This window comes from Natator depressus, chromosome 8 (genome assembly GCF_965152275.1).
Source record: "Natator depressus isolate rNatDep1 chromosome 8, rNatDep2.hap1, whole genome shotgun sequence".
Classification (NCBI taxonomy): Eukaryota; Metazoa; Chordata; order Testudines; family Cheloniidae; genus Natator; species Natator depressus.
This window is the reverse complement of record NC_134241.1, coordinates 80,402,918-80,417,825: the sequence shown is the minus strand read 5'-3', so window position 1 is coordinate 80,417,825 and position 14,908 is coordinate 80,402,918.

Below are 14,908 nucleotides of genomic sequence, written 5' to 3'. Positions count from 1 at the left end.
ACAAGGAAACAATGAAACAATAGAGATATACACACTAGTTAGTGTTCTCAGCACACCAATGGTCTAACCATTATCATGTTTTTTGTAAGCATCATGGAAAGGGTAATAAAAGGCCTTCAAAGTAAAGACAAGCAACTTTTGTTTGATGTGATAGGAAGTGGGGAGCTGGTGGAGGGATACAAAGAGAAAGGTTATATGTTCAAAAGGACAGTGTGAACACCTCCCCTTTCCTCTCCAGGAAAACCCTGGCTTGTAAGCCCTCTTGGTGAATTAAGCAGCACACAGGTACGCCAAGTTACCTTCACCACATGTGTTAATTGTTCATTGCCTCTTTAAGCTCCAGGTACAAAACAACCATATAGCAACAGTCACAAGCAGCCCCTTTCTGCTCCCTGGGAGAGCCTTTATTACTGTCTGCTTTCCTTCTTGGGTCTCCAGATGGTGAGCTAATTATCACATTAACTCATTAGGCTACCAGCAGGTGTAAGTTGTCCCTTCTGTCTTCACCACACAAAGTGCCCTAGGTGTTCTAAGTCAGTGCTACTCAAAGTGGTGGTCCGTGGACCAGTGCCCGTCCGCGAGCCATCGGCTGCCGGTCTGTGCACACAATGGAAAAAAAAATTGTGGGTCCCCCACATCAGATAGCTTGAGAAGCACTGTTCTAAGTGACCAGTGTGCTGGCTTCCATACAGCAGGTAGAAAAATGATGTTTACCATGATATTATGAATGGATATGAATAAAGCAGGATTGCACTGTCAAGGCCAGAGAGAAGGATGTTCAGCAAGTCAAGATGATGGTATTATTAGCTGTGTAGATGGATAGGAAAGGGTGTATCTTGGAGATGTTATACAGAAAGAATTGGAAAGATATAGCCTGGATGTATGAACCTAGAGAGAAGTCCACTTTGAAAATGATGCCCAGAACATACCTGAATGACGGTCAGGATGGTGGTGTTGTGCACAGGGATCAAGAAAGGAGGTAACAGGGAAAGCTTGGGGGAAAATTAAGAGCTCTGGTTTAGCTGTGTTGAGAATTAGCTGAGGGCTAGACATCCACAAGAAGATGTCAGAGAGACAGGCTGAGACTTTAGTTTAGACAGGAGACAGGTCAGGAGTAGAGAGGAAGATCTGAGAGTCATCAGCATAGCGATGGTAGTTAGATTTGTGTTTCTGGATGAGATTATGTAGTGATGAGGTATAGAGGGAGAGGAGAAGGGGACCAAGGCAAGAACCCTTTTGAACCCTCAGATGGATGAGGAGAATCTTCCAAAGGACATGCTGAAGGAGCAATTACACAGATAGCAGGAGAACCAAGAGAAGATAGATATGGAAGCCAAGGAAGGAGCAGGTTTCAAGAAAAAGAAAAAAGTCATTGTGTCAAAGGCAGTGTGACATTTTAGTGAGGATGAGGATGGAGAACTGGTTCTGAACTTTGGCTAGGAAGAAGTCATTAGAGACTTTGTATGAGTGGTTTCAGTGGAATGCAAGGGGCAGAAGCTGGGTTGGGGAGAGTCTAGAATGGTATTGGAGGAGAGGAATTCCAGACAGCGATTCTGAACAGGGTAATGATCTTAGAGAGGAAAAGGAGAAGGGAGATGAGACATTAGTTGAAGAAGCAAGTAGGATCAAGAGTGGGTTTCTTTAAGATGGAAGAGACTAAATCATCCTTGTATTGGAAGGGAGGCTAGGGGGTTGAAAGCCAGAGAAGAGTAAAGAAGAGGGATAATAGTGGGTGCAAAGTAAATGTGAGGATGGAATGGGATGGGACTAATGGAGAGGTTAGAGGAGGAAAGAAGGCAAAATTCTGTGTCTGTGACAGGGGACATCTACACAGCTAAAAATCTGTCCATGACAGAGCTGTAGGAAGAGAGAAGGGAATGTGAGCCAAGGGAGGGGAAGAGTATTCTTTCAGTTTTTATCTTGGAAGAAATTGGTAAGGTCCTGTGTGAGAGAGAAATGGAGGCTGGAAAAGGGGAGAATTTGAGGAGAAATAGAGTTGTTTATCAAGGAAGTTGTCAGAAGTGAAAGGGGAGAGAACAAATCTGTAGTGGAGGGAGTCAACCTGGTCATAGGATTTTCACCAGAGATGCTCTGCAGTATGTGAGCAGGAGCAAACAAATGTTGGGCATGAGCCAGGGCTGGGAGTCATCAGAGAGGATCTTCCAAGTGAGAGAGAGGAGAAAAAAAGAGTCAAGGGTGGGGGAAAGTAAAGCATAGAAAGAATCAAGAACTATATCTGTGAAAGAGAGAGTTGACAGTAGATGAAAATCATGGAGGCTGAGGGACTGAAAATTACAAAAAGGCTGAGTGACAGGGCATGAGAAAGGAAGCTGATGGGTGATGCTGGCAGAGACCAGGTGATGGGCAGATAGGGGGAACTCAGCAACACAGATTAGGAAGAGCAGTGCTTGGCCAAGACCAAATCAAGTTAACAGCCCTATTGGAGAAAGGAAGAGGAAATGTGAAGGTGAGATGGGTCATCAATATGGAAGCTGAAGTCGCCAAGGACGAATGTTGGAGATCGTGAGGCGAGGAAGAGAGAGAAACAGGAGTCGAAATCAGAAAAAAGCTGATGGGGAGAAGTTGGGTGGATAGTGACAGCACCATGGAGGGGAAAAGGAGAGGAGAAAAGAGATGAGTCAGATGCAATGTTGTTACAAAGAGGGGGAAGGAAGGAGGGGTTGGACGAGCCAGGAACAGGAGAAGAGAAGCCCAATGACCTCACCAAGGTCTGATCCAAGGTGGGGGATATGAAAGGAGAGGCCGTCGTAAGAGACGGCAGCTGCAAAGGCAGTGTCAGATAAAGGGATCCAGACTTCTGTGAGGGCCAGGATCTGTAGAGAGTGAGATATGAGGGGTCATGCATGGCTGTGATCTTATTAGAGATGGAGTGGATGTTTCAGAGATAGCAAGGGAAGGGAGATGGGGGGAAGGAGAAGGATAGTGTAAGGTTAGGAATAGTGGCACAAGAGGTGCAGAGGTGTCCATGGGGATGGAGAGAGGGTTAGCCATGGGTGAAAGGCAGATGGACTAAATTACAAAACAAAACCCCAGTGTGAGAAAAATGCTGGGAAGGTAAAGCTTGCAGCAGGGCCCTTGCTAGACATCTAGAGTATGTTGCCCCATACTGGGGGAAGAAGGTGGCTGAGCCATGGCACTGGTAGGATCTGGGTAGGAAGCAAGGCAGGAGTAGAGTCTCCCTGGTACTTGCACGAGGTCCCCCTGCTAAGCAGCTACCATTTGTGTTGTAAGAAGAAAAGGAGTACTTGTGGCACCTTAGAGACTAACAAATTTGTTTGAGCATAAGCTTTCGTGAGCTACAGCTCACTTCATTTGTGTTGTGTGTCCCTTTAGAATGCCGGACTGTATAAAGATTGCTAGCCCTTCAGCACTGCAGGATATCAGACTTCAAAGTAAGTGTCCCTGCTTTACACACAAAAGCTATCACTGTATCCAGGACTGAATCTTTCCCATTCTGGACCTCAGAAAGGCAACCAGGAAGCTGCTCAGTTCTATGAAATGGATTAATGTATGGAGAGAAGGTAAGGCAGTCAAAGACACGGTTTCACAAGTTATTTATCACATGTTCTGAAATCTATTACTTATTTATTTTTATTACCATAGTGCTTAGGAGCCCTAGTGAGCCCCATTGTGCTAGGTGCTGTACAAATACAGAACTAAAAAGATGACTCCTGCCCCAGAGAAATTACAATCTAAGTAACGTGGATCAAGATTCACCTCCACATTTGTGATTAGGTTACACTACACACAGACACTAGTCTAGTCCACAAAACCTGTGGGTAGCAGGGCACTGCTGGAAGCACTGCTGTATCCTCAGTGGTTTTGGTCTTGGATTCATACAACTAGAAAATGACCACTTTTTAAAAAATGCCTAAGCAACCCTAATCAAATGCCCATAGCTAAGATAAAACCATCTGAAAAATAGGGGTTTATAAGGGAAACACTGGCAGTCTCTCACATAGTGGCTATAGCAGAATGAACAGACTGCCACAGCACTTATTCGTGAGCTCTCTATTTTATAAAGGAGAAAAATATTTCTTGGCTCAGTATCACCTCCTCTGCACTCCTGCCAAATGAAATACGTGAACAAGGACAATTTTACAGCACAGGCTTGATGTGAACATAATGTCACCGTGTTTGGCATTTAAAAAAAAACTACTGCAAAAAAAATTGATAACACAAATGTTTTTGTTTCTAGCATGTCTCTGCCATTTTCTTCCCTCGCGCATTTCCTTTCCATAAAATAATTGTCGCATATTTCATAAAAATAAAGATGCTTGGAGACTTGCATAGCAAGTGCTATGAAGAGGCTACATTTTGCAGCTTAAATAGCAATCTCTTTCCCAGTGCACAACTGTTCTCTTTACAAGATACCACCGTAGCAACTGGCACTTATTATCACCTTTCCAGTCTCAGCACAGAGGCCACGGACCATCATAGAGAACTATCCTAGGACCACGACAGGTTATTCCTTCACTTGGAGCTTGCAGCGTATTGGCAAGGCAGTGAGGGAAGCTTTTATTGCTGCTGCTTGTGTTGTTCCTGTCCTGTAGATACAGGGAGGAGAGCAAAGTCCTTCATTTAAGTCTGGCCCCTTTCATGAGCACCAGATCCGAATATATATCTTTTTGACAAAGGAGTAGGGGGGAATTAGAGCTGGAGTCAACAATTTCAAAACTCCAAGCCCTGTGCACAGGTAGGTTTTGCTGAACAGTGGTTATGATTCATAGACGCCATCTCAACCCTTTTTTCCCCCTGTAGCACAGTGTTTATGGAAAAACATTGTCTTACAAAATTATGCGTTAAGCAGGTTTTCTCTTGTCTAAATCCCTTGACCATTTTATCCAGCTTCTTCATCAACATAAACAGCGTGGATGAATATTGAGGACAATAAGAAAGGAATTGGCTCAAGAAGTTGCATTCAAGCAAGTATGTATTTATTTTCTTTCCTGTTCCCTGGAAGTGAGGGGGGGGACAAAAATCAAATTCAAGGCCCTTTCCTTCTCAAGACACTCCCACTTCATCTCAAACGTGTCCCCTTCTACACTCCCCTTCGCTCCTCCCAGGTTCAAATCCCCACTCTGCCTGATTTGAAGCAAGCGCTTGAACCCAAGTCTCTAACCACTGGGCTACAGGGTATTGTGGGGAGAAGTGTTTCTCAATTTCTCCTGTTGAAGCTGTTCCACTTGTCTAAATAATTAAATACTTATTAGAGCAGGGATTTGAATCCGACTCCCCCCAGCCTACATGAATGCCCTAACCACTGGGCTATACGGTCACTCTCTCTCTATGTGTGGCCCACACATGCACACTATTTCCAGTGCCTTTCCCCCAATTCCCTGCATTTACCTATTATCCAGAAATTGCCCTTTCTTTCAAAACAACATACAGCAAGATAGCTAAGTTCATTCTTGGAAGGTTGTTTTCAGAATACACCTGGAATTTTGCCTCTTGCAGGTGAAACTAATTTATTAGGTTTTTTTCTGTGGGCTTCTCCTCTCCCATATTCTTGCTCTCCCTCTCTCCCCTGCATGTCTTCTTTCTACTAGGAAAGGGACCCATGTTGATCACATGGGAGGTTAATGTAATCTGAACAAAAATGGAAGAAAATATAATTTTATTAGTAATCTAGTGCTTTCCAAGACATAGTGGAAAAACTAGTGACTCAAGAGTTAATTCCCCAATGGAAGGGATGCTTCATTACACTCTGCCTGTAGGGGATAGGTAATTGGATAAGATGAAATTTTCAAGACATGCAAGAGGAACATATGAAAAAGTACCTGTTAATTATCTTTAGCCAGTGACTGGCCACCAGGTGCTCCTGAACCATCTAAAAGGAGTTACTGAGCAACTCATAGTGGTTGGGTTTTTTTTTTTCTCTAAGGGGATGGGACAGGAAGAGCTATACTTTGTCCATTCTGATATTACAAACAGTATGAGCTTCACTTGTCAGAAAGGGCAGGATCCAGTAAAGCGTAGCAGTGATTATTTTTTTTCCCCTTCAGAAAACCATTCTGCCTTTAGTCTTCTGTGGATTTTTTTGGAAACTGAATTAAGCAGGCTCAGCTTTCTTTGCTTGTATCTCATATAGTGGGGACTGACTCACCTGACATGTTACAGGGCTACAGAAATACAAAGACCTAAGGCTCTGCTCTATGCTATTCTCTATCCATGGTATTGCAGTTTAGAGAAATGAAAATCCAAACTTCTCACTTTCCTACCTGACCCCTCTTCTGCCTCCTGTCTTTTCTCTTGCACTCCCAACTAAAAGTCAAATGATATTTTGTACATCTGATCCATACACTTGTACACAATGCATATACTGAAAGAAAAGTCCAATGAAAGCTGATGGTTAACCCATGACTTCGATAATTCCTGTTAATGCCAATGAGAGTTGCATGTGCTAATCCTGTACACAAAGAGGGAAGAACAGCTAAATTTAATTCCTCTGCAGTACTGAAAGAATAGATACCCCTCTGATAACCTTATTAATGATACCTAATACTTGTGGCCATTATCCAACATTTCAAAGCTCTGAAATGGCAGCTTATTCTTCTGTGTTCATTTTTAAAAGAATGAGTAATATCTTCGTAAAGCTGTGGTCATGAATTTTCATGTGGCTTTTAAAAGAGAGAGAGAGAGATTCCTCCTTACATACCACAGCTGTTGTGAGTGTAAATGGGCACACTTCCTAGGGGTACACCTGAACTCTGGCACCTTGTTCAGTATAAGTAGCAGTATGGTATGAGGAGTGTACTAAAAGGGAAAGAAAAGGAGGACTTGTGGCACCTTAGAGACTAACATTTATTTGAGCATAAGCTTTCGTGAGCTACAGCTCACTTCATCGAATGAATGTGCATCTGATGAAGTGAGCCGTAGCTCACGAAAGCTTATGCTCAAATAAATTGGTTAGTCTCTAAGGTGCCACAAGTCCTCCTTTTCTTTTTGCGAATACAGACTAACACGGCTGCTACTCTTAAAAGGGAAAGAGTTAGTGAGTTGACTTACTGCTGATGCCTATGACCCTTTTTACTGATTTGGGCCCCAATTCTTAATAGAGGTGTTGTCACCATTGTTTGAAAAACGGATATAACATTCCAGTTCAAATAAGAACTGGACATGTTAAGTAGCAAATTGTTATTCTTGGCTGGCACTAAGTACAAGATGAAAAACAGCATTGCAGCACTGTAAAACATCTCAAATGGTAAAAACTGAGGTTAATTAATAGTTCTGACTCATAGCAACAAAAACAAAAAACATAGAGCCAAAAATATCTCTCTGTGTGATGTCTGGGTAGTGCAGACTCTTACATTGTGGTGCTTCAATGCACGGTTTGCTGTCTATCTGCTCAAGGTATCTTGACAAGGAATGAGCTACAGAAAACTAGTGTGCTATGTTTCAACTTTCCTATTTAAAATAGTGCTGTTAGAAAACCCTGAAAGGAGATGGTAATTTAAATATTGTCAGACCTGCCAGCGCAGTACTCTGGAGGTGCAATGGAAGTTTACACCAAACACACTGGCTTTTCTTTGGATGAGTATTAGTGATAAATACAGGCAAATTTGCTATACTAGGTTTCACAATCCCCAGCTTCACTTTGAAATTTGAATTTGAAAGCTTAATGTACCAGTGCCCAGGTACCCCTTCCGCATCCCTCTTCCCCACTTGCCTTGAGCTGTCTTCTCAGGGGGAGACCCAGGTGTCACTAAATATGCCCTCCTGCGTTCTTCAGAGGCATCCAGGTGGTCTCCTTCTTCTCTGGAATGTCCAGGCAAGTATGTTAAGGCCAGCTCTGATATCTTCCAGGTTATGAACAACCTCTTTGTACCCACTTTCTGCAGCTGCAGGAAATGAAAGAGTCCTGCTCCCAATGTACTCTAATACCACGACTCCGCTAATGCTGGGTCTGAGAGATGTCCCAGAGCACCCTGGGCTATGCTTGAGAGACAACAATATGGGTGAAACATGTTCCCATAAGTCTTGAGCATTTGGGAAGTCGGGATATAAAATGAGCTGGCAGTTATGGGACCATTTTATCTTTGGAGTTTCAGCAAGAATGAATTTGAACCTTATTTTCTTTCTTCACCCCTCTGATTTGAGCACTGAATATCTAGTCTGCAGTTTTTCAATTATCCAAAGCAAATTACAGTCTCTCTTGTCAGAGTACTACTGTAGTTATTTATTTTTTCTCTCTTACTATTATGATAGCAACTTAGAGTCCTCAACCAAGACTGGGGTCACATTGTGCTGGCACAGTACAAATGGTCCCTGCCCAAAAGAATTTACAATATAAATAGACAAGACAGACAATCTGTGAGAGAAGGTAAGTACTATTACCCCTATTTTACAAATGGAGACCTGAGGCGCAGAGAGATAAAATGACTTGCCCATGGTAACACAGGAAGTCTGTGGCAGAGTTTTGAACTAATTCCCCTGTTTTTTAGCCCAGTGCCTTAACCACGGACCATCTTTCTTCTCTAGGCAATAGGTGTTTCAAGTGATGCCCCACTGATAACAAGAATGTCCTTTCAGTTAAGTGTGTGAGGAACTGACTGTTTGCTGATGAATTAATAACCAAAAGACTCAATCTGTTGAAACCCATTTTATCTAAGCCATTTTTAAAAGAGCTAAATTTTAAAATATAGTCAAAATGATGAAGATGTTTAAACAATTTTCTATTGCATCTGTGACTGGCAGACCAGTAAATGCAGATTTATAGAAAATATGGGATGTTCTGGAGAAATGGCTGCATCATAATTTGAAGCATTACTATTTTGAAGGAACATCACACTGATGATTTGGCAGCACCTCTATGTGCTAGCTGATGAACCTTGCTGTAATTATTGTTTTAATGAACATTTGATTAAATTAATTTCCTAAACCATGAAAACTATTAAGAACAAAATTAAAAATGTTTACTGGATAATTTGGTAATAACAAAAGGAAATGTATTTTTACATTTTAAATTATTCATACTCAACATAGTAAAATAGTAAGAGATTTCTTTGAAAAATTATGCTCTGCTTATATATACATAGAGAAGTCTTCTGACTCATGATAACCACCATACTGACCCCAATACACTCCTGTCACCGCACAATGCTGCAGAATAGTATTAACAGAATGGCAATAACACCAGTGAAGTGCATGGTAAAAGGTGTTGTTGTTACTATCAGTTTGCATTAGTTTAAAATCAGGGCTCAGTTAGCATAATGGATCCTTATCCCTCCTGAAATGTATGAGAAGAAGTTATCACATGACCTTTTTTTGTTTTTTTGGTATAACATGTCCCCATTCAATGTAAATTGCACCAAGGAATTGATGTCAGCAGTAAATGGTGCAAAAACGTGTACAGTGCACTGTAATGAGAACATACAGCAATACACAATATGAAACAACTTTGTTATTCACCTATTACATTAGAACCATTAGAAAATTGAAGTGGTGCCATAATTCAATTTGCTTCTGCTTAGAATTATTGATCCTCATTTTCCACTAAGTGGACCTTTTGGATTGCAGTTCTACATAGAAAATTAATTTGCATAAAATTCTTCATATATAAGCATACTTACTAAGAAATAAGTCTCTGCTTGGGGGGACACTGCAGCCTTCTTCATGCCAATCATTAAGGCACTATGTTAAATTATAACTGGAATATGATGACCAAAAAAAACCTGGAGTCCATTGCCTTTTTACAAGATAAATTAATGTCAATAATGATCAAGGAAAACATTTAAAGCTGTACCTGACCTGCAGTATGACTGGTGTGAATTTTAACATTTTAAATGCATTTGTTAATTTCACAAAGTACAAGCTTACCACAGAAAAGCAGGAAAATAGAACGTTCAACGTCTTTTTTTATGTTCGCACTAATCGGTAATAAACCAAATTTCAGTGATAAATCAATACTCATTTTGGTAATAAACCAAAATTAACAAATTATTAGCATTCCAAAAACTTTATGTATAAGTGCATTCCTAACAGTAATGCAGAAAAGTAACAATATTTATATGACCTCTAGGGGCACCACTTTAAATAAGGGAGTCATTTAGAAGTCATGTTTATTTGCATTTTTAGGGTATACACTGTACCTACTGTATTACAATACTTTATGTATGTGCGTATATATTTGGGTCTGGGACTTATTTTTTGCAATTAGGCCTGTGATCCAGCCTCATATTGGGCCAGATTCTGCACCTAGTGAAGTCACTGAGAATTTTCCCCACAGTTTTAATCGGAATAGGATCAAGCTGTTAGTTTTACAACTTTTAAAATCATGTTTCTACTAACGCTTTGTACTTCTATAGTACCTGCCATCTGAAGATCTCAAAACATGTCACAAGTATCAATTAATTAACCCTTACTGCATTCCCTGAGGTAAGTAACAATTATTACTATCCTCATTTTGTAGGTTGGGAAACAGAAGCACAGATTGTTAAATGGCTCACTTGAGGTCACACAGAAAGTTTGAGGCAGAACTGGGTACAGAACCCACATCTGCTGACTTCTAATGCTACTCTTTAACTGCCAATCTGTCCTCAATCTGTGAAGTTTGAATATGGAATCTACTCTAACTTTGAATTTACCCAGAGGTTATTTAGCTGGGGTGTTATAATTTAGGCACACTTTTAGTTTCCATATAAATGTAAGGGCCAGATCCACAGCAGGTATAAACTGCTGTAGCTCCGTTGACTTGCAGATCAGGATCTAACCCTTAAAATCCAATCTGCAGCTTTTATGCATACAAATAAAGTATTGTCCTTTCTCTCATGAGGAGTCTTAATGACTTCAGTGGAATTACTCTTCTCTTGTAAGGCTTATTGCATTGCCTAATTAGTAGGGAGTATCCCCTCACTTATAAATCTAATTACTTATTTCTCTATTCTGGGTAAAAGCTACACATTTCCCACCTGTCATACTCTGAAAGATTTATATTAATACAGGTTTTGTGGCAAGTCTTTCTTAATTTTTATACAATATTTCTAATATGCTGTTAGAGAGAGGACACAATAGGTTATTAATATACTACTCTTGGATCATGAGAGTTCATCTGGTTAAAACTCAAATTCTGCCTTCTCAAACCCCTTGGGAGATGAGGATTAACCTACATCAGTATCAGTGATACACACAGATGATTCATCTTTAATCATGCAATAATCTTCAATAAATGATAAATACACTTATAATCATAGAGAAGCTGGTACCCTTCCAATCAAACACTTTCTCATAGGGATAAAAAGATGCATTACTACAAGATGTCAGTTCTTATTTTATTTGTATTAAAGCCAATGGAAATATTGCAATTTTCAAAATAAGTTGTCAATATTTTGAAAAAAAAATGACTTTTTTTAAAAAATGTGAAATATTTTGTTGTTTTTCAAACCAGGTCTAATATCTATATATTAAATGTACTAAGGTCTTTATTAGTAAGGAAGGAATTTACAAAGCTTTACAGGTTTGATTATCTGAAACTTATCCAAACTAAGTGAACCTTTGGTGGAGCTGACCTCACCTTTATTTGTGGGCCTGGCTTCCTCTTTCCCTGGGGCAGCAGCAGCAGAATTCTTCAAGGGAAGCTGGGCATCATCAATACTGTACTTGGGGGAGAGGCCTGCCCCCACATCCTCCAGTTCCACTCCTCTTGTCAGAAGTCTTCTCAGCCTTTTTCCCGCTCCAAATTGGGGGATGCTTGTAAATTGCACCCTACCTCTAGATTACCATGTATCTTGGGAAAGAACCATGCCCTGCCTCTCCCAGCACTACTACTCTTGGGGAAGACTGCCCTTCCTTATCCCCACACCTCTGCCTCTTCATATGACAGGTCCACAATCCAGCAGGAGGTGACAATGGACTATTTCTTCCCTTTTTGACTAACATACCTTTGAGTAGGATGAAGCAGGAAGTAATATAACTGGAATGTCAACAAAGGTTTGATTCAGTTTGGTTTGAGGGATGGAAGAAGACTCAGATCAGTTCCTATTTCAACCGAACCTGTTTGCCTATCTGTAGTGACTCTGATCCTGGCAGACCACTTGCCAAGTGCCTCAGCTGAGCATTGACCAATTCATTGCTGTAAACCAGTCTATTTCATCTCTGTGTTAGTTAAGATGGGTATTGATCTTATAACAATGTGTTTAGCGTTTATGAAATGCTTGTAAGTTGCTGCATGCATTAATCTCACTTATATCTTTATCACATGCTATAAGGTGATATTTAAGTTTTTGCTTTATGACCGTAAAAAAAATGTTTGCTCTGAAATTGTGAACCCAGTCAGGAGGGATCATCTCCTAACCATCAAGAAGGCCTGTCAAAACTAAATGGGCCATTGTGGGACATCATAATACAAAGACTTTAATTGCCCTTTCATACCCATAAAGAGACTGCATGCAAAAGTGCTTGTCCCATCAACTTGAATTCTGGAAGAAGGAAATAAAAATAGCTGACAATAAAATTTTTCGTCTCTTTTGCTGTTTGGACTCTCTCAGGGCTGGATTTATGAAACAGAAGCAGAACCTGTGTTAGCCCTAAAAGATATTCAGAGCTGACAGATTACTACAATTCTGTCACCCTTTAAAACCACAGACTGTAACTCAGTTGTGTATATACGTTTGCCTGCTTTAACCTTGTAATAATACTCAAATTTCTTTTCCCTGGTTAATAAATCTTTAGTTAATTTACTAGAGGATTGCTACAAATGTTGTCTTTGGTGAGAGATCCAAGATACAAATTGACATGGGGTAAATGACTGGTCTCTTGGGACTGAAAGCAACCTGAATATTTTGTGATCTTTGGTACATATAGTAACCAGCTATCACTAAGTCCTTGCCCAGGTGGCAAGATAGACTGGAATGCCCAAGGGGACTGTTGTGACTCCATGGTAAGACTGTTATAGTGCTTCAGAAATTCACATTTGTTATGGGGTTGGTGAAATCTAATAATAGAACATACAACCAGCTTAGGTTGTCTGCCCTGCTTCCTGACAGTCTGCCTTAAGGTTGGCACTCACGGTCATGAAACACTCTAGACAGCGTGACAGTGACATTATGTCACATTGTTTGTTATATAGCATGTTTCATTTGGCTTGCCAAAATATGTTCTAAACTTCATGAAGGCAAACACCCTCTTTACTACAGAGCAACATTAATGTTTTTAACTTAATCTGAGGATATCCTTACAACATAAATTGGGTCTGCTTTGTAAGATATGTAGCAATGAAAAGGTATGCTGCATGTCTAAATGGAGACTATCCCTCTCTCTCTTGGAGAGATAGCTGTCTTCTCAAAACAGTTTGCAACAGAAGATAGAGACACTGTGCTCTCTCTTACTTTTGTTCTTTCTGATTGTTGTCTATTTTAATCTGAGATAAATCACTTCAGTTGCCTAGCATAATGGGCTCCTAAGTGCTATTGAAATCTACAACATAAATAATAATAATTAATAACTGCAAGTACATGTTTTGCTCTCTGTGCATGGAAACATAACATGCTTCGTATAGTATTCAATCTTTTTTGTTCAAGCAAAAGAGATACTAAACATGTCATATTTAAAATTAAGGTATAAAATTTTAGACAGAATTCTCAATTTTTTAGTAAACTAGACCTACTGATTAGTGAAAGTGGATTTGATCCAAAATTCTTATTTTCTTTGCTAACCAAAAAAACTATATTTTTACCCATCATGTTCATTACAGTTCACCTTAATCCCTAAATATTTAATTGGTATGCTGTGACTCCTCTAGAAAGTAAAGGTGACATTCTCCTCCATAACATTAGTCAAAGGAAATATTTTCCATTTGTAGCAGCTAATAAATAGTCAAGATAAATAACGAGGTCCCTTAATTGTATCCAGTGTTTTATCCAAAATCTGGCTGACCTTGAAAATATATTTCAAAATATCATCAACACATGGGAATATCCCCAGTTGTTATACCATTGTTAAGCGATATGTTCTGCTCTAATCATTGCTGCAAGAGTTTTTGTGACCATGGCAATAAAGCTGGGAGAAAAAAAGACAATCTTATTCAATTCTCCAATGTAATTCATATGGTGTAGAAATCTCCATATTGATATAGATGCTAACCACTAGGCTGGTATTTAATTTTACCTAATGGTGAAGAAAAGGTAATAATGTGTTCATAATTGTAGACTCCTACATTATGTTAAATTAACTAATACAATAACTCTTTTCACTCTCCATGAAGTTATTTTTACATATATTTGGAAAATTGTGTTTAATAAATACCATGGCACATTAGAGGCACAGTTAACAAAATCCATATTACGTTTTGAAGGATAAAATAAAGTTGACAGCAATGCTTTGCAATATATTTCATTTTCCAATTTGTCAAATAAGGGGCTAACTTTCCCTGTAACTTTCCCTAGGTAAAAAGTACCAAGCAGGGACCTCCTTACAGTTCCATGTGCTTGAGCTCCACAGCTGCAAAAATATCCACATCCCCTGAGGAGGAAAACACATCAATGTGGCTACCCCAGTCCTCTCACCATTTCAAGAACACAGGTACAGGCTTCACCTATGTAACCCTTCTGCCCGTCAGAGTTGGCAGCAACAAGGGCTGGGTTCAGTATCTAGGGGATCCATTCCAATAACACAATGCAAACTGGCTCGAGCCCCTACCCAGTGACCTGGGACAAATATATACCACCCCCGCTGGGCGCCTCCAAGAGGCAATACTTCCCCTCTCGCAAGCACATAGTCTGAGTGTAGCAAAAAGCCTTTTAATAACAGAGAGAGACAATGTGGCATTATGTTGGGGAAACACCAACAGGATTCATAACACAACCCATGAGCAAAAAAAAAACCCACCCCAAGCAAATTGGGGCATGCCTTTCCCTTTGGTTCTTGAGTCCAGCAACCCCAAATCACCCAA